The sequence below is a fragment of the Tenrec ecaudatus genome, chromosome 2 (assembly GCF_050624435.1).
Source record: "Tenrec ecaudatus isolate mTenEca1 chromosome 2, mTenEca1.hap1, whole genome shotgun sequence".
NCBI lineage: Eukaryota > Metazoa > Chordata > Mammalia > Afrosoricida > Tenrecidae > Tenrec > Tenrec ecaudatus.
This window is the reverse complement of record NC_134531.1, coordinates 3543707-3568704: the sequence shown is the minus strand read 5'-3', so window position 1 is coordinate 3568704 and position 24998 is coordinate 3543707.

Here is a 24998-nt window from a genome sequence, read left to right as displayed (position 1 = left end):
GCTATAGACTCACTTCCCTATTGTCTGTGTTGTTGTTGTTGTTGTTAGGTTTTGACTCCCTTTGGACGGCATTTGAAACACTGCCCGGCCCTGCGCAGGCCTCACCATATTCCTGTGTTTGGATCCATTTAGCAGCCACTGTACCGATCAGTCGCAGTAGGGTCTGCTTCTTTCACTTTGACCCTCTACGTTAACAAGCACATCTTTCCCCAGGGACAGGCCCTGCTGATAGCATGGCCCAAATATGCAAGGTGAGTCCAGAATAATAAATATACTCACAAACCAAATACACTGATGGGTTAAAAAAAACACACACTCACAAAACCGGCCTGACTAATAAAGTGGGGCTACCTATGACATGATCTCCCTTTTGGCCTTCTTTAAACTTGTTTCAGTGTTTAAAATTTTCTACTTTCTCTTTGATTAAGATTTTTATATGTCGAGTTATGTCTAGTCATTGCTGTTGGATTTTTTATTTGTTTGCTTTATATGATTGTGTTGTTTTACATGATTCTCTGAACATGAAATCCACGATAGGTAGATCTATAGAGACAGTAACTGGGTAGGGACATGGCATTGGAGGGTGGGGGAGACCATGAGCTCACAGAACTACGATGAGAAGAAAATTTTCTGAAATTGATTGTGGTGATGATTGCTTAAATATTAATATGATCAAATGATTAAATTGCTTGATGTGTAAAGTATATACCAATAAAACTATTTTCAAAAATAAAAATAGGTTTATATTATTAAAGAAAAGAGGATATACATTAAAAAATCTTCTAATGTGGTTCAGAAGTGAGGATTTAAGATAATCAAATATATAAATATACATGCATATATGTATGTACGTTTGTGTATGGCTATATACATATATAACATGTGTATATAACATGTGTGTTTATATATACGTATATAATGTATTTTGTTGAATTCAACAAGTATTGAAAATAAAATTATTTTACAAACTAGAAAGTGAAAAAATGCCTTTAATGTAATAAAATTTAATAAAAATATCTATTAAAATGCATATGATTAAGTCCCTATTTAATCAGGAAATGTTCATAGAATTTTATCTTTGGTCTGGAACAGCAGAAGCCTGCCTACTCTTGCTACTTGTCTTCTGTTTCTCTAGAGGTCCTGGTCAGCACTGTGGAGCCAGAGCACAGCAGCGAGGGTGAAGACTGCACCAGTCAATATGTGTGCACTCCAAGAAAAACCCAGAGAACCAACAGCTAAAGTGTTGGAATTAATAAGAGAGTTCAGAAGGTTGCTAGGTATGAAATCAATATATGGAAATAGATTTTGTTCCAAAAAACCAGGAACAAACAGTTCGAAAGTATAATTATAGAAAACACAATTTACTAAAATAACAAAGGTTTGTGCTGGTATGGATTAAATCTAATGCTGGAAGTACCGTGGCTCTATGGATAAAAATATAAGACACCAGTTACAGACATAAAACAAGAGTCAAATAAGTGATGAGAGAAGACAGTCTAGGGGCAGAAAGGCTCAGATTTGAACATTTGCTGTAAAGGTGGCTGAGGGTGCCATATTTCTGCAGGGGTGGGAAGACATATCAATAGAATACAACAGAGATCTAGACACAGATTCACACATACATGTAGGAAATTGTTATGTGACAAGTGAAGCTTCTCAAACCAGTGACAAAATAGCAACACATTCAGTAACAATGTTGAGAAATACTAGTTATTCCTAAGAAGAAAAGAATACAATAAATCAAATGAATGCATTAGACCCAGTACAAAAATCCTTAAGTAAGATTAAATTTAAAGATGGGAGGGTTTTTAATTTAGGAAATTCGTGTTTACGCCCATGTGAACACTCATATAACTGCTTGCTACCAGAGGTACCTGCCCATCATGACCAACCAGAACACTGGGCAAAATGTGTGCAAGGATGTTGTTCAAAGAGTCTCTAACTCTGGTCTCTGTGAAGTGGGAACAAAACAGGTGACTGTGTTCGGCCCTTTCTGCCTGAAGGCAATCCCCACCCAGACTTCAGGGCTGGGATGGAAACCCCAAGCAGAGGTGCCACTGAGGTGAAGAGACAGAGGGTGTAGATGAAGAAGGTCTAGGCACCTGGACCGTTCAGGTTTGGACATCTGAGTGGAGGAGAGTTGAAGCCCATATTGATGATCCTGGCTGAATACTAATCTGTAAGAAAAGGGGCTAAATTTTCTCAAATCTAAAGAACTAGTGTCAGGGAGCAGAGAGCCAAAAAACCACAAAGAACTGAGAACCATGGAATGCTCACCAGCCAGAGTAAAGACATTTTGTTGACCGCAGCGGCACTTTGTAGACACCCTAGAGAATCAATAGTGCATAGATGTCCCCGAGGAGCAGTTGTTGTTGTTCCTTGGTGCCATCTAGTCGGTTCCAACACATTCAAACCCCGTGCACAACAGAGAGAAACACTGCTCCATCCTCACAATTGTTAGGTTCCAGCCCATCGTGGCAGTGTGGAGAGCCATCCTGTTGACGAGCCCAAAGTCAACGTGTAAGCAATGTTTGGATCTCTTTTTAAACTTACTAAAGGAAGAAGCAGGAAACCCATTGTCAGGAGAAAAAGGAACCAAGAGAACATATCCAGAAACAGCACAGAACAAATATCTCTGGAGAGAAATTGACAGCAAAGGAGGATATGCTAACATGGACGATTCCATTCACAAAGTGGATTGGGCATCCATCCGGCTGCTAACTGCAAGGTCGGCGATTCAAACTCACCGGCTGCTTCATGGGAGAAAGATGGGGCTTTCTGCTCCTGTCAGGACTCGCAGCCTTTACAGCAAACCTCAAGGGCAATTCTACCCTCTCCTGCAGGATCGCTCTGAGTCCTAATTGACTCAATGGTGGTGACAATATGTAAGCATGTGAGAAAGACTAGCTACAAGCTTGTGTGTGTGAGGAGTCTTACAATATTATGTAACAAAATGGATTATATTCAAGATATTTCTGAGAATAAATGCAATTTTATGTAGGATCTCAGATCGCATTCTGGGATGAGCATTGGTCTGCTAATGGCAAGATCATGACTCAAATCCAACAGCTGCTCCACAAGAGAAAAATGAATCTGTCTGGAGGCAAATAAAATTTTGCTGAGATAATTTGGCTATCAGTGCTGATATCAGATACATCTTGGTTGAAAGCAGAGAATACCAGAAAGATATTTACCTGTGTTTTATTCACTATGCCAAGGCATTCGACTGTGCAGATCACACCAAACTATGGTAGCCTGCGGAGAATGAGAGTTCTATGGCATTTCATTGTGCTCATGCACAACCTGACCATAGACCAAGAGGTATTTGTTCCATCAGAACAAGGTAAGACTGCAGAGTTTAAAATCAAGAAAGGTGTGCATTGTACCATTTCACCATGCTTTTTCGATCTGTATGCTGGGAAGCTGGACTATAGGAAGAAGAATGTGGCACCAGCATTGATGGCAGGCTCAGCCACCACCTGAGACATGCAGATGTCACAACCTTGCTTACTGAACGTATGGCAGACTTGAAGCCCATATTGATGAAGATCAAAGTTCAGTGTAGAATTAAAACTAGATATACGTCAAATTAAAAATTCTCATAACTGGAAGAATAGACAACCCTATGGTACGTGGAGAAAAGACAAGTTCTCAAGGATTTCATTTAACCAGGATCCACGATCCACATCCATGGAAGCGCCCATTAAAAAAGTCAAAGGACATATTGAAATAGGCAATTCTGTTGGCAAGACCTCTGTAAAGTGTTAATGAACAAAGATTTCATTTTTCAGACTAAGGGATGCCTGACATAAACCATGGCATTCTCTATCCCCTTCTATGCATATGAAAGTTGGACACAGACTACGGAAAGCCGTCAAAGAATTCATGCATTTGAATTGCGTGTTTTCAAGGATTATTCAAACTATCATGAATGACCAGAAGAATAAACAAATCTGTCTTGGAGTCAGTACAGCTCCTTAGAAGAGAGGATGTCAAGATTTAGTCTGATGTACTTGGACCCCGATATCAGGAGGGATCAGTCCCTTGGAAAGGAAATCATGCTGGTAAAGGAGGGTTTCAGCATAAGCGAGGAAGCCCGTCAACAAGATGGGATGGCACAATTGCTGCATTTGTGGGATCAAAGATAGCAACGGCGAAGATGGTGTAGGGCTAAGAAGTAATTTTGGTTTTTATCTGTTGCACACAGAATCCCTATGAGTCAATGTCAACTCATCGCCTGGCACCGAACATCAAGAACGACCCTCCCGTAATGACAGTCTCATGATGAATCGGAATCGACTCAATGACAGTAGGTTTTATATACAAACAACACATATCCTGTAACTATAGATACATTTTAAAAATCATTCCAGATCAGTAAATTTCTAAAAGAGTCCATTAAAAGTGGGAACAGGAGAAGAACTGATTCCCTACAAAGAATAGATGTTCAAAATAAGCAAACTCCAACTCATGGCCCTGGAGTCGATTCTGGCTCATGGCGATGCTTTATGGCAGAGCAGAGCTGCTCCTGTACGATTCCAGGCCTGGGATTCTTCATGAGGGCTGAAAGCTTCCTCTTTCTCCCGAGAGATGAGTTGCTGCTGTGCTCTGTCCTGTGCACGCACAACTTCATCACTTTCTCTGGTGGGGCAGCGGGCAGTTCTGAACCACCAACCTTTCTATTCGCAGTCCAGCATTTCACCCGCTGTGGTATCAGGGATCTCTAGGTTTATTACAACTCAGATGACCAAATAACATTTAGTTGTGATTTGGGTGCAGGTTTACGAAGAAAGCAAGTTTCCCGTCCTACCATGTACTTACCATTTGTTTGGTAACATCCATGTTTATCTCCTCAATACAGCAGGGCTCTTCCCCTTCCTCCCTGGGAGACTGCCTTCTACACGTCCTTTATCCTGCCCTTTCCTTCCTCCCGAACATTATTTAAAGTCTTAGGATAACCTGTGAGAGCTGCTGTTATGGAGAGTCTTGATTTCAGCAAGGTAGTCAGAGGGGTAATGGATGCTACAGCTGGAATAAACTCAATTTGATATGTACTTGAGCAAGATCTGTTTGGAACTTTGCACTATTCTCTGGGAGACGGGAAGCAACTCTGTGAAATCCACATCACTGAGGAAGAGGGGAATGTGCATCGTGCCAAAGCTTCTCACTGCCATCGGGTCGATGCCAATTCATCATGACCCTATAGGATAGGGTAGCACTGCCCCTGTGAGTTTAGGAGACTGTAACTCTGATCAGGAGTAGAAAGCCCCATCTTTCTCCCCCGGAGTGGCTGCTGGTTTGGAACTGTTGACCCAAGAGACAACTAAAGCATCCACAAGGACATATGGAATGAGGCAAGTCCAGGGGAGATGCTCTCAACCTGCCTTGTCATAGCTGCTTTGTGATGGAAACATGACAATTGGCCAATCATGTGCACATCTCATGCTTATTTATATTTTTTTCAAGATGGCATTTCTAAAATTGCAACTCCCCAGAAAACCTGAACAAAATTCTTCCCCCTCTCTCCTATGAGGCATGTATTGATTTGCTTGCAATGTCTGCTTTAAGCACAATAATGATGGAAACTGGGACTGTAGAATCAGGCAGTAAGTATGATTCACACCCTCTGGATCCTTTTTCGGTCTGACTAGTCGTCAAGCCAGAATTGTCCATGAGGCACATACATGCTTTCTTATCGCTCCCCTGTTAATCATGTTGCTATAAATAGAGGTGTGCACACATCTGTCAGTGTTTCGGTCCTGATTTCCTTGGGATGTATTCAAATGAGGTATATGATATTTCCAAGGCAGATGATACAGAGTGGTGTAAACGGATGGGACCTTGGTCTCCAGAGCACGGTTGCATTTCTAAAGATGATTGACAGATAGATTACATCCCACATATTATTCTTACAGGCTGTCAGTCTTCCCATTGATTGTTAGTGCCTAAGTCCTATAACCTGTCCCCTTGAGCAGGGGTACAACTTTATGACTGCCTCCATCAATAGATGATGGCAGGGAAAATGCCATACAATTTCTGAGCAGGTCATGAAAAGGTCACACACACATACGCCTCCATCGCCCGGAAGCTTGCTCTCAGAATCCAGCCACAGAGCTGGGAGGAAGTGAAGGGTCCCCAAGAAGAGGTTACCTGTCTCCCTGCATTGCAGTCACAGCTCCTTTCTGGCTGCCTCGACCAGCATCGACCACCAGGCACGTGAGTAAGAGAGTCTGTCATGATTTCTGCCCATGCTTCAAGACACCCAGTGTTCTAAATGTCTCAGCTGATACTGCCTGCCACCGAGACAGGCTTCCCCCTGAGCCAGGTCCAGATTGGAGAATCACTCGCACAATAAATGATGGTTTAAAGCCATTGAGGTGGAGTTTGAACTTCCCCACCGGCTCTGCAGGAGAACTATGAGGTTTTCTGTTCCCTTAAAGGGCTAGAGCCTTGGAAACCCACCTCGGCAGATTTACTCCATCTTACAGCATCACTGTGAATTGGAATTGACTTGATGACCTGAGTAAGTACAGTGTATGGGTGGGTTTGAGGAGCGATGTGATTGTTCTAATGAGCTGCCGTCCAATCGATTCTAACTCATGGTGACTCTGAGTACACCAGGAGGAAACACTGCCCGGTCCGGCACTATCCTCACCATCCTGGTTCTGTTTGCGATCATTGCTGCAGCCGATGTGTCACTCCATCGAGTCTGAGCACCTGAGGGACCCATCCTCTTGCTCTGGATGTGACAATATTCTGCTGCTTTCATGGAGTTTTGTGTATCTGACAATGTCCTGTTGCTTTTCTCATGGCTTTCGGCAGCGAGTTCCTCAGAAGTTCCTTCTCCGCAGTGTGTTCTTAGGCTGGAAGCTCTTCTGAAACCTCTTCCCTTTGGGTGACCCTGCTGGCACTTGAAGATTTGACCAGATGGGTGATGCCGCTCCCAGTATCGCAGTAACAAGCAAGCTACCATCATACAATAAGCCGGCAGAGGAGTGGCGGGGGCAAGCAACAGTGACCGGAAGCAGCTTTGGCACACCAGGGCCCGTGTGCCAGTGCTGTTGCCTTGCTGTAGGATGACACTCACTGTTAAATGATCTATGTCATGAATACTTGATCACGCTCAGCTAGAACATGTTTCTTTAGGGCTGGATGTGATTCAAAAGGTAGGGTTAATGGTGATATTGACAAATCTGCAGCTTGACAAAATAAAAGTATACTTTACACGTATTCCTATGTTTGGATCTATAGGAAAGTCAGTATAAAAGAGGAAGACCATCTTCCAGATGGGTTGACAGAGAGGCTGCAACAATGGACTCCAACATGCTGGTGAGGATGGGGCAGGACCAGGCATTGTTTCCTTCTGCACACGGAGTCATTATGAATCAGTCGTTATGATACTCAACAACAATGACACGATAATCACCTGGAGAGATGGCAGGGACTCAGAGACAAAATGCCACTCTTCTACCCTGAAGACACATATTTGGTTTCTAGCCAGTACACCTGACGGGCAGCCACCACCTACCTGTCTGATGGCGGAGGCTTGCATGCGGCTGTGATGTGGAGTAGAGTTTATCAGAACTCCCAGAAGAGGAAAAAAGTGACTAGAGGTCTACTTTCAACAACCAGCCAAGCAAACCCTCCAGATCCATGGTCTTAAGCCCAATTGATCAATGGACTGCTATAGGATGCTGGGTGCTGACCAAAGCTAACAGCAACAATAATTGGTTATTACAGGAAATCATATATTTTTCAAAATCTAGACTATGATTTAATTCTAAAAAGAAACTCATACAAAATAATGAACTCACAGCCATCTCATTAATTCAGACTCTTGGCAGCCCTGTATTCTCAAAAACTCAAAGAGCTCACTGCCTTCAAGTCAATTGTCATTCATAGGGAGCCAATAAGACAGGGTAGTACTGCTTCCGGGGCTTCTGAGATGGCACCTTTATAGGAGTAGAAAGCCTCACCTTTCTACCCCAGAACCACTGGTCATTTCATACTAACTGTCATGGTAGCAGTCCAATGTAGAAACATGATGCTGCCAGGACGCCATACTCTCAACAGAGCCCCGAGTAGGTGCGGCCATTGCACTACTTCACTCGAAGAAGCTTCGGCAAAGAGATGGCTAAGCAACTTTTTCAAAGTCACATGGAGAGGGATCCTAGGATTCGGTCTTAGATCAATGTTTATCTACCGTAGTGACTGCTCGTGACGTTGTTGGGTGCCATTGAGTCAGTTTCAACTCACAGCTCCTCCATGTGCAAGAGAATGACACACTCTCCGATCCTGTGCCATCCTCGCAGGTTTCCTTGTGTGTGAGCCCAGTGCTCCAGCCACTGTGTCCGTCTATCTTGTTGAAGGTCTTCCTCCTTTCCACTGGTCGCCCACTTGACCAAGCAGGATGCCCTTCTCCAGGGACTGGTCTCTTCTGACAACATGTCCAAAGTACACGAGACGGAGTCTCATCAACCTTGCCTCTGAGGAACATCCAGGCTCTGCTTCTTCCAAGACACATGGTTTGTCCTTCTGGCAGCCCATAGTGCTTTCAGTGTTCCCCAGCAGCACGATTCACATGCATCCATTCTCCTTTGGTTCTTCTTATTCGATGACAATATCTAACATTCACATCCATTTTCCCAGAAATAGTGTGATACCAAATTTGAGCGAACCTTTGGCGTGTATTATTCCTCCATCATCCCCCACGATGAGTGGCTACATGACTTTTGTTCAGCTTTTCTATTAGGGTTGTTATTAGGTGTTGTTGATGTGGCTCCAACATAACGCCCCATTCACAACAGAATAAAGCACTGCTGGGGCCTGAGCCAGTCTCACAACTGTTACTGTTTGGAGCCATTGTTGCCGCCACTGTGTCAATCCATCTCTGATAATCTCATGATTCGAGGTAAAGGAAATCAAAATCCTGGGTGAACAGGTAACTTCATAATAAATGGCAGAAGATTAAATTTGTCAAGGATTGCATTATGCTGGATCCAAAAGCAATGTCCATGGAAGGCGCATCTGGGAGATACAATGCATTGTATTCTGAAAATCTGCCACACAAGACCTCTTTACAGCATGTAAGAACAAGGATGTCGCGTCAAAGACTCAGGTACATCTGAGCCAAGCCAATGCAGAGTCAATAGCCTTATGTTCATGTGAAGTTGGACAATGAATAAGAAGAATGAATGCAATTGAGTTATGGTGCTGGCAAAAAATACCAAAGTGTCCTAGACAGCCAGAATATCAAACAAATCTGTCTGGCAAGGAGTCCAGCCAGAATGTTCCATAGAGACTTTGTCTCACATACTTCAGATATGTTGTCAAGAGAGACCAATCCCCGGAGAAGGCAACATGCTTGGTAAAGTGAGAGAGGCAGCCAAAAGAGAAAGGTTCTCCACGAGATGAATGGACCCAGTGACTTCAACAATGGACTCAGACGGAACAATAGTTGGGAGGATGCTGCCGGGCTGGGCAGTGTTTCATGTTGTTGGCTCGGAGTCACTATGAGTGGGAACTGACTTGACAGCACCTAACAGCAACAACCATCTGCATGGAAGGGGCCTGTGGGTGGTGTCAAAGGGCAACGCACTGGGCGGCTCATTGAGGAGTTGGATGTTTGCATCCCCCGGAGGAGCTTCAGAAGGAAGGCCTTTGGAGACCCCTGGAGCAGAGTTGCAGCCTGGGCTCCTGCGCTCACCAAGAGTTCGAAGCAACAATTCCACAATTGAGTTTTGGTTGCTTGTTTTACTTATGTGATGGGAAATATGAACAACAGGCCTGAAGAGATGGAGCATGGTAGCAGAGAGATGGAAAGTGCTTTTTTACAAATATATCCCAGCAGAACAGAAATTCCAGACATGAAAGATTAAATGCAAAGCTGAAGAAGTCCCTGGAAGTCGCAACAGCAGACTGGGCACAGCTGAGGAAAGGGCCAGAAGGTCCAATAAAAAGTATCCGAACTGCAACACAAAGAGAGGAAAGGTGTGAAACCACACACGGCGCAGAGCATCCAAGTCAGTGAAACAACACCAAACCCTCTGCAATGTGTGCCATGACCACCAGGCAAGGTCAGACAGACTCTCCGACAGAGAGAGGGAAGAGGAAATGGGACACAAGTTGGATTTAGAGAGAATCTCCAAAATTAGTTAGAAATACCACTTCCCACGCTGAAAACAGCAAACATCCCGCAGGCTAACTACAGAAAAGTGCATCAGATTCCTCATATTAAATGACTGGAATATGACCAGAAAGAGCAGATCTACAATGTAGTCAAAGAAGAGGATGCAGAAAAAGAGATAAGTATGCACATACAGATCACTTCTCATCAGAAAAAAGTAAAGTAGGAAATCACATTTTTGATCTTGGAATAGATATAAGTGTTCTAAACAGAAATTAAAAAAGCTAAAGTCACGCAGGAAAGAGAAATGATCAATTGGATGCATCCTTTCCTTAAATTGTTCATCAAAACAGGCCATTAACATTTAATAGACAAACCACACACTGAGAAATAACATCTGGAAGATACACATCTTGCAAAGATGCTCAGCAAGATGTTTTTTTTAGAGAAAGAAGAAACACCAAAATCCCTGCACATCAATAACATGTATACAGAAGCATAGTAAAGAGTCTACATGATATGGGAACGCTTGTGAAAAGAAGACTGAAAAATGGCCAAAATGTGGCAAAGGAGCCAACCTCAACCATCATGCAGGAAATGTAAATTAAAGCGATAGCAAGATGCCACTACAACAGATGCTTGCTAGAATCAGTGAATCAAGTAGATAAATTTTTTTTTAAGTTGACAACACAAAATGCTGGCTAGCATATAAACAACTGTCACTCTTACCCAAACAGGGAGGAAGGGTAGATCTTATTCCAGAGAGGTGTTAGCCTGTATCTCATCAAGAGTCGCCATTGTTGTTGCAGGCCCGCTCCCTCTGAAAACTACCCTGTGGCCAACAGTAAGAAGCACAGGTCCAGTCCGGGGCCAGCCTCACAGTGAATTGCTCCTCTGGGGGCTACTGCTGCAGCCACTAGGTCAATCCATCTTACTGAGGGCCTTCCTCTGTTTCCCTGCCCTTTAACTTTCCCAAGCACAACATCTTTCTCCAGGGATGGGCCTCTCCTGACAGCACCTGCAAAGTAGCTGGGGGGAAGACTCCAAATCTTTACTTCTCGGGAGCATTTAGTTGTAATTCTTTCAACAAAGATTTATTTTTCTGGCAGTTCACAGCACTTTCAAAATTCTTCACAACCCCATAATTAAAGTGCATTGATTCTCCTCCCAGTCTTCCTCATTCAGTATCCAACTTTCAAATACAGACAATTGACAATACTATGGCTTGGTTCAGGCATAACTTAGTTCTCAAATCAACTTCCTTGTCCTTCCAGACTTTAGAGCGATCTTGTACAGCAGACTTCCCCAAAGCAATTTACCCAATGCAAACTTTGATATCTTGACTGCTGCTTCCGTGAGCACTGGTTGTGATCTGAGGCAAGATGAAATCCTCAACAACTTCAATCTTGTCTCCAATGATCATGACGATGTTTCCTGGTCAAGTTGTGGGGGTTCTGGTTTTCTTCTTCATTGAGTTGAGTTTGTGCTGAAGGTGGAAGTCTTGGATCTTTCTCAAGTGCTTCACACCCTCCTTGCTTTCACAAGCAGTGTTATGTCATTTGTGTGTTTCTGGTTGTTCCTAAACCTTCCTCCAATGTTGACGCCATGTTCTTCATACAGTTTCTGGAATCATTTACTCAGCATACAGCTTGAATAGATATAGCAATAGGATACAACTCTGAGGCATACCTTCCCAGCTCAAACAACTGCTGCATGGACCAGCATGTGCAGGTTCTGCCTGTGCAGTGGAGCGTTCTGGAATCCCCGTTCTTCTCAATGTAATCCATAGTTTGTTGTTATCCTCACAGTCAAATATGTTTGCAGAAGCAATAGAACACAGGGGAACACTCTTTCCATAGTCTCTGCTTTCAGCCAAGCTGCACCTGACGTCATCAGTGATAGCCCTTATTCCACGTTCTCTGCTACATACAGCTTGAATTTTTGGCAGCTCCCTATTGATGTACTACTGCAACCGTTCTGAAAGATCTGCGGCAGAATTTTGTTTGCTGGTGATATCAATGATATTGTTTGATAATTTCCACACTATGTCGGGTCACTCTGTTTTCTAGACTGCTCCCTCTGTGAGCATTGACTTTGGATCCAGCAAATGAACTCCTTGACAGATTCCATTTTTTTCCATTTGTTATGATCTTACTTGCTCATCCAGTTGTGAGGATTTTGATTCCCTTTACCTCGAATGACAAGATTATCAAAGAGACGGACGGACACCGTGGCTGCAACAACGGGCTCAAACACAAGAACAGTTGTGGGCATGGTGCAGGACCGGGCAGTGCTTCGCCTGGGGTGTATAAGGTCACGATGAGTTGAAATGGAGTCCGAGGCACCTAACCACAAAAGTAGCAACTACTTCTCAAAGCACGATGGCCTTTGCTAGGAACGGATCCTCCCAATAGTGTGTCCAAAGAACACGAGATCTCCCCCTCTGTCCTCATGAGATTAACTCTCTCAGTTCTCCTGACCAAGGAACATTCTAGCTGTACTCCTTCCAAGACAGGTTTGGTCCTACTTCTGGCCGTCCGTGCTAATTATGCATTCCATTGTGTCCCACCAAGTTATGGGTTGTAACCCATAATCTATAGCCAACTGTTACTGCAATCCCATCCGGGAGTGCAGGTTGTGTTTGTGATCGTAAAGAGGAAGGATTCGCATAGTGTATGTATTGAGTCTATCTCTTTTGAGATCTAAGAGAATAAAAAGATAGGAAGCAAGTAGAGATGGGGAAAACAAGAGGTGCTGAGTTGCTTGAAGCTCACCTTGGAGTCAAGGCTCAGAAGAAACAAAGCCGTTCCTCCAGAGCTGACAGAGAAACATAGAGAGAGCCTTACCTGCAAGCTGTCACCTTAAACTCCGACTTCTAGCCTCCTAAACTGTCGGAAAATAAATTGCTATCTCTTAATGCCAATATATGTAGTTTTCCCATATAACAACACTAGATAACTAAGAAAACTGAGCCTTGGGGGCATGGTGTGCTATGAATTAGGTGAGTAAGCCTGAGGGCAGCAGTTCAAAGTGACCAGCCACTCCGTGGGAGAAAACATGTGCCTCTCCACTCCTGTAAAGATGGACAGTCTCAGAAACCCACACGGGCAGTTTGACTCTGTCCTATGGTGCTGCTAAGAGTATGAACCAACTCTATACTAGAGAGGTTTTATTTTGTTTGAGATAAGTAAGACTATGGTATAATCAATGTTCTTTTAAAAAACCGTTTTCCTGGTGGCTTAGGTGGAGCTTAACACAGGTCATCAGCATTGCATTCAACAATTCATATACATTTTGTTTCAACTCCTCCATTTCAATATCCGCAATGTACTGCGATATCTCAATATTCTGAACCCAGGTCGAATCCGTGCGCATTGGTTCTTATTTGATCATCGTCATGCCTTGCTCAGCTTCAGTGCGCGGGCGAGGCACTTGGAAAGAGCATAACTTGGGTCAGATGCACCTCAGTCCTCGAGGCACCATCTTTGCTTTCTAACATTTCACTCAAATCTTTTGCGGCCAATTTGCCTAACGCACTGCTTCATTTGATTTCTGCACTGTTTGATGCCTGATACCTGATCCCTTGGATGCCTCTTGATCTCACAGGCTGGGGTGCTTCTTCCATGTAGGCTTTGTTGTTTCTCAGTTAGATGGCTCCTTGTTTATCTTCAAGCCTATAGGACCCCAGACTCTGTATCTTTTGACAGCCAGTTTCTTTGGTTCAAGTGTGAGGATTTTCGTTTTCTATATGTTGGAGTGTAACCCATACAGAAGGCTAGTGTTGTCCGACCTCCATCAGTGTTTGAGGAGCTGTCCTCTTTCAGCCAGCGCGGTCATGCCGTCTGCACATCACATGGTGTAAATGAGTCTTCTTGCAGTCCTGGTGCCATATTCCTCTTCATAGAACCCGAGTTCTCAGACCACTCACTCATCATATAGATTCAATAAGTATGACGAAAAGATACAATCCGGATGCATACCTTTCTGATGTTAAGCCACTCGGTATCCCTTGTTATGTTTAAAAGGCTACCTCTTGATCTATGGACAGGTTCTGTGGGAGCATACTTAGGTGTTGTGGGTTTCCATTCTTTGCAATTCTGTGCTTAATTTGTTATGATCCTTGCAATTGAACACCTTTACATCATCAATGATGCCCAAGTACGCTGCTTTCTAGTGCGCTCTCCTTTCAGTCAAGACCTAATTAATGCAGCCGTGTTACCCTTGTTCCCATATCCAAGTAACTGTGATCATCTCCCGACCCACAGTTTCTCTCTCAATTCACCCAGACTTACCAGAGAGGGCCATTTTCTACAGACGTTTAAATGATTGAAAATAACAAGCCATATTGATTAAAGGTCACTTCCCACCAAGGAAGTGCTCATTAATTCAATGTGGGAGTAGAAGATGCCACAGAGTAAAGCAAGTAACGAGGTGAAAAATGGGGGTCTTAAAATAGGAATACCAACCATTAGTGATTTTAGCAGCTGAAGATTCAATTGCGTACCCCAGCTGCTAATAATCCCTCATGAATTTATTAAGAGAAAATTAGCATGGGCATTGGACTTATTACCCAGCTAACATTGCTTGTGACAAAGTATATGATGTTAGCAGGAGAAGGGTTATATTAACATGATTAATATTTCCACTCAAAAAATCCTATCAGGATTTAAATTTTGATTGATAGAAAAAAATACAATCTAGCTCATGGAGTTTTGGGGGAAATTTATATGCAGCACAAGATGAAGGGGAGAATTTTAGACGGAAAGGAATCCTTTAGTTTTCCTTTTTGATATTTGAACATTGGGAGTCATAAAGAAAATTATGTGACTAACAGCAAAGGATTTTTTTTTTTTGGTTTGTAGCAGATGATCCTGCAGCCTCGCTATAATCAAAGCAAAGATCAGTTCAGTGCACCCTTTGCCCAGTCCAATCCAGCAAGGAGACATTCAGATTGCTACGTCTCCAAGAATGGATGTGGAGATGACATCTAATAGGAATATTAGGGAGCTAGCATTTTCCTGTGTGAATCATTTTCCTTCATTCTAATGGCCTCATTAAAGATTCAGCAGTAAGTGGACTTTGGTAGCTAATCCAGAAAGAGGAAGCTTCCCCCTGGGTTGATCCAGAGCAATGGTTTTTGAGTACGATGAAGGGTCCTAGGGGCGGGGGGCTGGAAGAGCCTGTGGGCTATAAGAAGAAAGCGTAAGAGCTTCTCTTTGTATTAAAGATGAATTAGAAGGAAGTGGCCATCACCAATGTTCAGTAACAAGGCTCTAACTGAACCCTTGGTCCATCTGCTTGTCACTGCTGATGCATAGATGTCTTGAGGGAGCCCACAGCCCAGAGCCATCACAGTGCAATTCACTGGGGTGTTGGTCTAGCTTGCTGCTATAGTTTAATGTCCACGTGGGCTAAAATCAGTAGAAGATGATATTGTATAATCTTTGCCTTCAACAAAACAGGAAAGTGGCTTCAAATTATACACCTTGCGAGACCTTTGGATCCTCAGTACTCCAGAGTTGCTCTGGTGGTGTCGCAGTGAAAGCCCTCGGCCGCTAACAGAGAGCCACGGTTCAAACCGACTGGTCCTGGGCCGAGCATTGCTCCTCTCTGGACAAACAAGACTGGAAACCAAGCCCCAAAAGGATCAGCCAGGTTACAAGTAGCTTAACCTAAAGACGTACAGTCTTGGAAACACCATGGGGAAGCCCTGCTGTGTTCTACAGTGTCCTTACGATAGGAATCCACGCAATGGCAATAGGTGTGGGCTCAGTTGTCCAGGGAGACGAACTATCCAGCCAGTTACCATCAGTCAGTGGGGAGAAGAGTATCCGGATGAATCTGAGAACCCCTTCTATGCTCCGTCATGCAGACATGGCTTCTTAACTTCTGACATGTCCAGGACTCGGTCATGTTTGCCGTGTGCAACGAGACGTCCCCCCAAACAGGACAACATGTATAAAGCAATGGTTTTCAAGACCCTGGCAGTCAGGCAGCCATGCAAGGCAGGACGGTGATGCAGAGCAGATGGGAAATACAGATGAAGCCTACGACGAGCATGCGTACTCCCTTGGGTACTTTCAGGTTGCCGCAGCAAGAAGGGCAAACAGGTGGGAGGTGGTAAATTACCTGAGTTGAATTACAGAGCGCGGAGGCTGAGAGACAAGGCAATCAGCCCTTGTGTGACAACATAAAGGGGAGCAGGACAAGGCTGTGCAGAGAGAGAACCGCTAAGAAGAGCTCCTAAAATATTCGGCTCAAAAATGATCCATTCAAAACCGTGAAGAAACTCTGATTCAGAGAAAGGAACACCCCACAAGAGTGCAGAGAGCAGGATCCAGTGCTCACCGCGTGGGAAGATAGCTCCCCCAGACTGGAAAGCCAGGGACATTGGGTAGAGTTCAGAGAAGGCGCTTGCCTCTCTAGAGAACAACTGACCATGGGCTGAGCATTGCTCGTGTCTTGACGAGCAAGACATAAAATAAACCCCCAAAGGATCAGCCTATTTAAAAGTAGCTTACTTGAGCCCTAGATCAAATGTGAAGATAATTGTTGGTAGGCGCTGTGTTAGTGTAGGTAGACTAGGAGAGCAAATCCATAGAAGCTCATATGTGTATAAGAGGGTTTTATATAAAGAGAAATTGTACATTGAGAAAAGATCCCAACCCAGTCCAGTCCAAACCCATAAATCCAATACTAGCCCATATGTCCAATACTGATCTATAAAGTCCCCTTCAGATTCACGAAACACACCAATGACACTGAACACAGCACGAACAAAGGCCAGTGGGTAGAAAGTCTTTGGATCCAGGGGCAGTGTAATTTCAGTGTTGGTAGTGTTCTCTATGTGCTTCTCCAGGTCCATGGTTCTGGCCGCATCAGGGTAGGTCCATGTGCCTTGTCAGCTGAGTGTCGTCTCAGGGAGTGAGGAGAGAGAGAGAAAGTGTCTCCCACCTCCACAGAGGAAAAATGCCAGAGTTCCCAGAATTCCCAGGGGAAGGCCATGCCCACACAGAGGCCTCCTAAGCTGTATCCTGACTGTCAGCATCGTCTCCACCCCTACATTCTTAATCCACAAATTGACACCAGATTCTGTTACTACCACAGGTGCCATAGAATTGGTTCAGGCCCAAAGCACAACAGAAGGAACCATGGTCCAGTCTTGTGCCAGCCTCATAATCATCCCTGAGCTTGAGCCCCTGGTTGTAGTCCCAGTGTTGATCCATCTCATCGAGGGTCTTCCTCTCATCCGCTGCCCCTCGACTTTACCAGGCATGATGTCCATCACCGGGGACTGGTCTCTCCTGACACTGTGTCCAAAGGATGTGACACAAGGGCACTCCATCTTTGCCGCTAAGGCCCACACAGAGCGATTTGTTCTTCTGGCACTCCGTGCTACTTTCAAGACTCGTCACCAGCACCACACTTTGAATGCATTGGTTCTTCTCCAGTCTTCCTTATTCAGTGTCTCACTGTCCCATGCAAATGTGCCCATTGAAAACACCATGCCTTGGGTCAGGTGCGCCTTAGTCTTCAACATGATACCTTTACTCTTCAACACTTTGGAGTGGTCTTGCATAGCAGATTTACAATAAAAAAACTGATAGCCCAACAGACTATTGATGAGAAGGTTGGAGGTTCAAGCCCGCTCATCAGTGCCTTGGAAAAAATAACTGCCAATCTGACTCCAAAATACACCCACTGAACACCCTCTGGTCTGGAGGCAAGATCTACTCTGGCTCACACAGGGTCACCGTGAGTCAGAGCCAGAAGTGGACAGCAACTGGCTAACACAGTGGAGAACTATATTGTAGACAGCTGTCGGGAACCTCAGTATTGTTTTTTAAAAATGCTTATTCACTGGAACTTGAATGAAAGCAATCAAAACGCTGTCTGGATTTTTTAAAATAGAAATTGGTAAGTTGATTGAAAATCCATACAGGAATACCTCTGACTGAGAAAATCCAAAGTAATTTTGAGAACAAAAGAACAGATTTGGAAGGTTAATGTTACCTGAATTTAAGCTGTATTTTACAGCTCTGATGCTGAAGGCGATGCAGTGTTTGTGTGAAAGGAGACTCACTGATTAATGGAACTGAATATAAAATTCAGAAATATGCCCACATAGCATGTACGCTTGGTTCCGCAAATAGGATCCGAAGGAGAAAGAACGTTCTTTCAACAAATTCGGCAGGAACATTTGGATAGCCATAAGCAAAGTACCTAAACCCGGTTGACATGAGTGAACGCATACAGAAATAACCGCAAACGGGGTAACGGACCTGGTTGTTGAACCTGACACACTGTAAGGCTTCTGGAAGGACTCAGGAGAAACATTCATTTCGCAAGGATGTGCCCAATGCATCACAACCACAAGCCATCGGAAACTATGAATACACTGTACTCGATCAAAAATTAAAATGCTGCTCTTGAAAGCACACGAAGAGGAGAGGAAAATGCGTCAAGTAAAATAGCTGACGCTGCCGGCAGTGCAGTAGGGCTGTGATGACAGACACGGTGATAAATGAAACTGGACATAGAATTCAGCAATACGCCCATATAACATGCATGATGCAGTATACTGGTTACATGTTGGCCTGCAATCCAAAAGGTCCAAAGTTTGAAACCACCAGCCACTCCCTGGGAGAGAGATGTGGCTTTCTACTCCCATAAAGAGTTACCGTCTTAGAAATCCACAGGTCAGTTCTCCACTGGCCTACAGGGTCACTGTGAGTCAGAGTGGACTCGAGGGCAGTGAGTTCGACTTGGGATTAGTTTAATGTGTCGAATGAAGGGTGGTTTTCTGGAAGATGTACATAAGACATTTGAGTCATGATCACCATGTAGACAAACCAATTCAAAAGTGAACAGGCGTTCAACTAGACATTCCATTGAGGTAGATAAATATGTCAGTGGTAAATAAACACCTGCAAAGATGCTCATTACTCATGAACCTGTTGAAATAATCAATGAACTGGTTGAAGTCGAGTAGATTTTGGTTGACGGTGGCCTGTGGGTTTCAAAGGAGAACCAAGATTCATGACTTTTCCACAGGCTGTGGCCACTGGGAGACAGACATTTCTTCTGTGGCTCCTCAGGATGATCTGCACCATCAACCTTTTGAAGATAAGCCTTGTGTTTAACTGCTTCATCTCCCAGGTATTCGTGTGTTATGAAGCCAAAATAAAGCAGAACCCCAAAGTGGATTCTGACTCATGAGGATCCCAGGTGTTGTTACAGATTAGAACTGAATTTCAAAAGGGTTTCTGGTGGTCATGCTCTTGGGAGCATCAGCCAAGAGATCAAAAGACCTGTTGCATTCTGTCAATCAGTTGCATTCTCTCTAGAATATTGACATCAAGGATGTCACTCTGAGGATTATGATGCGCCTGACCCAAGCCATGGTATTTTCACTGGTGGAAGTTGGGCATTGAAGAAGGAATACCAGATAAGCATGGCTGCATTTGAATTACGGTGAAGGCTAGAAGTACCAAGGATTGCCAAAGGAACAACTACATCTGTCCTGGGAGAAGTACAGCCAGAATGCTCCTGTGTGGATGCTAGAAGTACCGAGGATTGCCAAACGAACAACTACATCTGTCCTGGGAGAAGTACAGCCAGAATGCTCCTGTGAAGCACAGATGGTGAAACTTCACCTAACACACTTTAGACACGTTCTCAGGAGAGACCAGCCCCTGGAGAAGGACATTGCGCTTGGTGAAGCAGAGGGGCAACAAAAATTAGGAAGGCTTTCTATGAGACAGACAGACCCGCAGCAGCAATCATGGCCCAAACATCAGAACAATTGTGAGGATGGGGCAGAATTGGGTGGCCTTTGGTTGGGTGGCACATGGGGTCACTTTGAGCCAGAACCGACTCATTGGCAACCTAACAACAATAATCTTTGTGGAAGCAGATCACTTAGTCGGGTAGTTCCACTCAAACCTATCGGCACCCTAGCAACACACAGGCGGTGTGTTGACAGACAGGAGATGGCTGTCCATGACGGGCACTGGTGTGGACTTGAGTCAGGTCTGCTGGGTGGCAGGGGAGAGCAGGGAGAGCGCCACTCCGAACCACCACCGCCTCATCCTAACTGCACTCGCATGGAGCGTCCGTGCGAACACACTGCCAGCTCGGCGGTGAAGTGTCATCGCTGATGTTGGCTTTAGGTGGATCCTTGTCCAGGTCCCTGTGAGCTAGTGACGTCTCCCCACCCCTACCCCCTGCAAGGAGGCAGAAATGGATGTCCCCAAGCAAAGACTCTGAGAGTGTTCGATTCTGTGCGGAGATCTTGTTAGACATTCCTCCTATGAGAAAGGAAAGGAAGAGGAAGGAGTTAGAATAGCATTGGGATTTTAAAGAGCTCCATTTAATGTCCCCGGTGGCTGGCTCTCTCTCTCTCTCTCTCTCTCTCTCTCTCTCTCTCTCTCTCTCTCTCTCTCTCTCTCTCTCTCTCTCTCTCTTTCTCTCTCTCTCTCTCTCTCAGTGTGTGCAGCCAAACCTGAATTGCAGTAGCAAAAATAACCAAGAATTCCAACTCTAGGCTAACTTCCCTGGCCCAGGAACGATACATAACATTTTTACCTTTCGTCATTTACATCTGGCTGCAGTGGTCACACAATGCCACCCCGCGAGATGAAAGACACGCGTGTGCGTGTGGGCTCCAGCACGTAGCGCGCAGACTGCAGAGAGTCGAGGGCTGATGAAGGAGGGGGAGAAACTGCAGAGAGTCGAGGGCTAAAGAAGGAGGGGAGAGAAACATCTGAGCCAGAGATTTCGTCTTCTTAGATTTCTTGATTTTGGTATTTCAAAAACTCAGCTAACTGGCGGGATGTGTTTCTCAGGCTTGCTGCTCACAGTCAGGCGAATGAAATGATGTTCTTTTGATGCCAGAGCGCAGCCTGAGGGAGACTTCCCTTCTGTCTCTCAGTCATTGGAAAATTACGTTTGTGTTTTGGTTTGCTTTTTAATTTTATTGGGGGCTCTTACATCTCTTATCACAATTCATATATATATCTATTGTGTCAAACACATCTGTACATATGTTGTCATCATCTTTTAAAAAATATTTTCTTTCTATGTTTTCGAAATGATGATGGCAACAAATGTACAAATGTGCTGGACACAATGGATGTATGGATGGATTGTGATAAGAGTTGTACGAGCCCCCGATAAAATGATTTATTTTTAAAAAACGCATTTTCTTTCTACTCGCTCCTCATTTTTCCCCTCCCTCCCACATGTCCCCTTGATAATTTATAAATAATCCTTTTTTTTTTGTTTTGTTTTCGTCTTACATCAACCACTGTCTCCTTTCACCCACTTTTCTGTTGTCTGTCCCTCTGGGAAGTAGGGGGTGGGGCATACACTGATCATTTTGATTAGTTGCCCCACCCTTACCTTTCTAGTATCACTGCTCCCCTTATTGATCCTGAGGGGGTCAATATCTGTTCTGGATTCCCTGTGTTGCAAGCTTTTGTCTGTACCAGTACACATGTTCTGGTCTAGCCAGATTTGTAAAATAGAATTGGGGTCATGGTAGTAGGGTGGGGGGCAGGACTGACTGGCTCTTCTCTTCCTATTGCCCTTCTGACCGGGGTTTCCAATTGACTACAGAACGTAAGCAGATTGGCAGCCGACTCAGGACTACTGTGTCTCTTCTTGGATTCCAGTGGAGGTGGGAGATTGAGGATTTGGTTATAATGAGCAATGCCATTCTGTTTTTCCTAAAGTGGTGCCTCTTGGGTCCTTGGATGGTCAGAAATCCCTCTGAGAATTCCAGGGAGTTATAGAACTTCTGCTGTGGCGTGAGGGTACAGTGGTGACACACAATCTGTCAGTGCACTTTCTAGGTGTGTGTCTTCATCCAGAAGCCCTAGCTGGTTAAGTTCTGGCTACTTGCTAAAAGGTCAGCAACTCCACGCAGCGTACACATGGAAGAAACATCTGGTGATCTCCCCCATAAAGATGACAGCTCTAGAAATGCTTTGGAGTAGTTCCACTCCATCCACTAGGGGCTCCAGGGGGCAGGGTCAACTGGACAGGACACAGCAATCACAACAGGGTCCTCCCGGGAGTCTTTGGGAAGTGCATAGGGATTAATATTTGGCTGGCAACTGAAAGATTGGAGGTTCAGGCCCATCTAAAGGCCCAGGAGGAAAGGCCTGGCTACCTACTTCCCAAAAAATCCGCCATTGGAAACACTCCAGAACAGAGTAGTACTCTGACAGATGTGGGTTGCCATCATTATTTTATTCTATTTGTGGTGGTTACATAATTTCATGTCAACTTGAAGATGTACAGAAGCATAGGGATGGAGTTGAGCCTATCAGTCAAGTCACAGCCTGATGGGGTCAGTTGGCGGTGTGACCAAGATGCACAGCTCTCTGGAGGCTAGTTCTCTCTCTCTCTCTCTCTCTCTCTCTCTCTCTCTCTCTCTCTCTCTCTCTCTCTCTCTCTCTCTCTCTCTCTCTCTCTCCACTGACTGTCCTGCTTGCTGGCCACCCTGAGAGCTTCTGGAATCCTGTAATGTGTCCATCACCATTGGATCCATATGACTTTGCACCTACCAGCCTGTGATATTCCTGAATTCTGTATCATTCCATGTGGCTGCGTGAGTCTGAAGAGGGATTTATGGACTTGAATTGGACTGGGCTGGGCTATGCTCCCTCTTACATGTATATGAGTGTCACTGGATTTGCTTCTCCAGCCAGCCCCGACCTAACACATTATGATTCACTCTGTACATAGCCACTCAGTGCAACAGGGCAAAACACTCCCAGACTCTGGGTCCACTTCACTGAGCCTTCCCTTTTTGTTCTTGTTGGTGTTTTTTTTGAACCCATTGTTGTAGCCACTGTGTCGATCCATCTTGTTGAAGGTCTTACTCTTTTTTTACTGACCCTCTGTGATCCCAAGCACGATATTCTTCTGCAAGACCTGCTTTCTCTGGAGAACCTGTCTCAAGTAAACAAGACAAAGTCTTGCAGCCATCCGTAATTGTAAGGAGCATTCTGACTGGACTCTTCCAAGGCAGATTTGTTCCTTTTTCTGGCAGTCCATGGAAAATCCCACGTTCTCTGTCAACCCCATAACTTAAAGGCATCAATTCTTCTTCGGTCCACCTTCTTTGCTGACTCTTTGTCTAGTTTTCACATATATGTGAGGAGACTGAAAGTTCTGTAACTTGGGTCAGGCACCCCTTAGGCACCCAAGTGGTATCTTTGCTCATGATACTCAATATGTTTGTTTTATTTTGCTTTATGGTCTCTCAGGAAATGCCCACAATCCACATCTCAAATCCAGGGTACACCAGCCATGACCATTATTTATAATTCAACCCCAGAGTGAGTAAAAAAGGAAGTGGCCCCACCTTCATCTTTGAACCGAAAGGAATGGCTGACCCGCTTTCACCCAGCAACTGCTTGAGTGGAAAGACGCTGTCTTTGATTCTGTTTCTGTTCCCAGGAGGCCTGGAGCTATAGAAGTCTCTGCCTGCAGCCAGTCTCCAGCAATAAAAGAATTGAGCAATAGTTTTAAGAGCCTTCAGACTGGATGATTTTTGTAGAAGAAACTAAGCCAAAGCCCAGTCAGTGGATGCTCAATGGGTGACTACTGTCACTAGCTGTCCACACCACCCTCATGTGTCACCAAACTCAGGATTCTCTTGACTTTTCTGATGAGAGTGATCTGATCACTAACACAAGAGTCCTGGTAGAGAACTTGTTATCACTTCATGGATGCTTGGCAGCGGACACTAGTCAAGCACAGTCTAAAAGTACATGTGAATGAACAGAAAACCAAAAAGAAACATCGTGATAAATGGCAAAGAAATGGAAGTTATCAAGGGTGCCATTCTTCTAGCTTCCACGCTCAATGCCCAGGCAGGAAAAACAGTCAGGAAATCAGACCATGTGTTACAGCAGGAAAATCGTCCTCAAAAGACCGCTTGACGATTGTTAAGAAGAAATGTCGCCAAACCATGGTACCGTATATACTTGTGTGTAAGTCGAGTTTTCCGCACATTTTTATGCCATTTTTGTGGTAAAATTCGGTGCCTCTGCTGATATTCAGGTCAGTTTATACTCAAGTATACACGGTATTTTCAAATCACCTCATAGTCATGTGAAAGCTGGAAAGGGAGTGGCGAAGAATTGATACAGCTGAAGTATCATGCTAACAAAGATTATGGAAAGTACCATTGGCTCTCAAAGTAATGAAAAAATCTGCCTTGAGAGAAGTACAGCCATGATGCTCCTTAGAAATGAGTTTGGTAAGTCTTCATCTTACATACTTTGGGCATATTGTCAAGAGGAATCGATCCCTGGAGAATGAGAGAATCCTTGGGGGAAATAGAGGGTCAATTAAAAAGAGAAAAACCTTCAGCAAGATGGATCAATACATTAATTAAAAAGATGAGCTCAAACATGGCAAGGAGTCTGGGGAGGGTTCAGGGATGGGCAGTCTTCATTCAGCTTCAAACAGGGTCTCTATGGGTTAGCGTGGACTCCAGAGCACCCCAGCAACATCACTGAAAGATGGCATTCAAGCCAACTTTCCCACGGAGAGATAGATAAGCGCAGCACTCATCCCCCCTGTTCTGTGTACCTCACTCCCCCTGAGACACAAAGCATTGCTCAGCTCCCCATGCAGGAACATGATGTTATTAAGAAGTGGTGAAACCATCTGGACGTTTCTAAGACTGTATAGATCATAAAACACCTTGTTTGCTAGTGATTGCCACTCCCTAGGAATGGTGTCCTCTGTAATTCCACAGGCTCAAGGGAGAAGCTACAGGTCCTATTTGTGCCCAGTAAACACTACAGCTTAAGGGGAGGCTGCACAACCAGGCTTGCTTTGTATCAGTCAA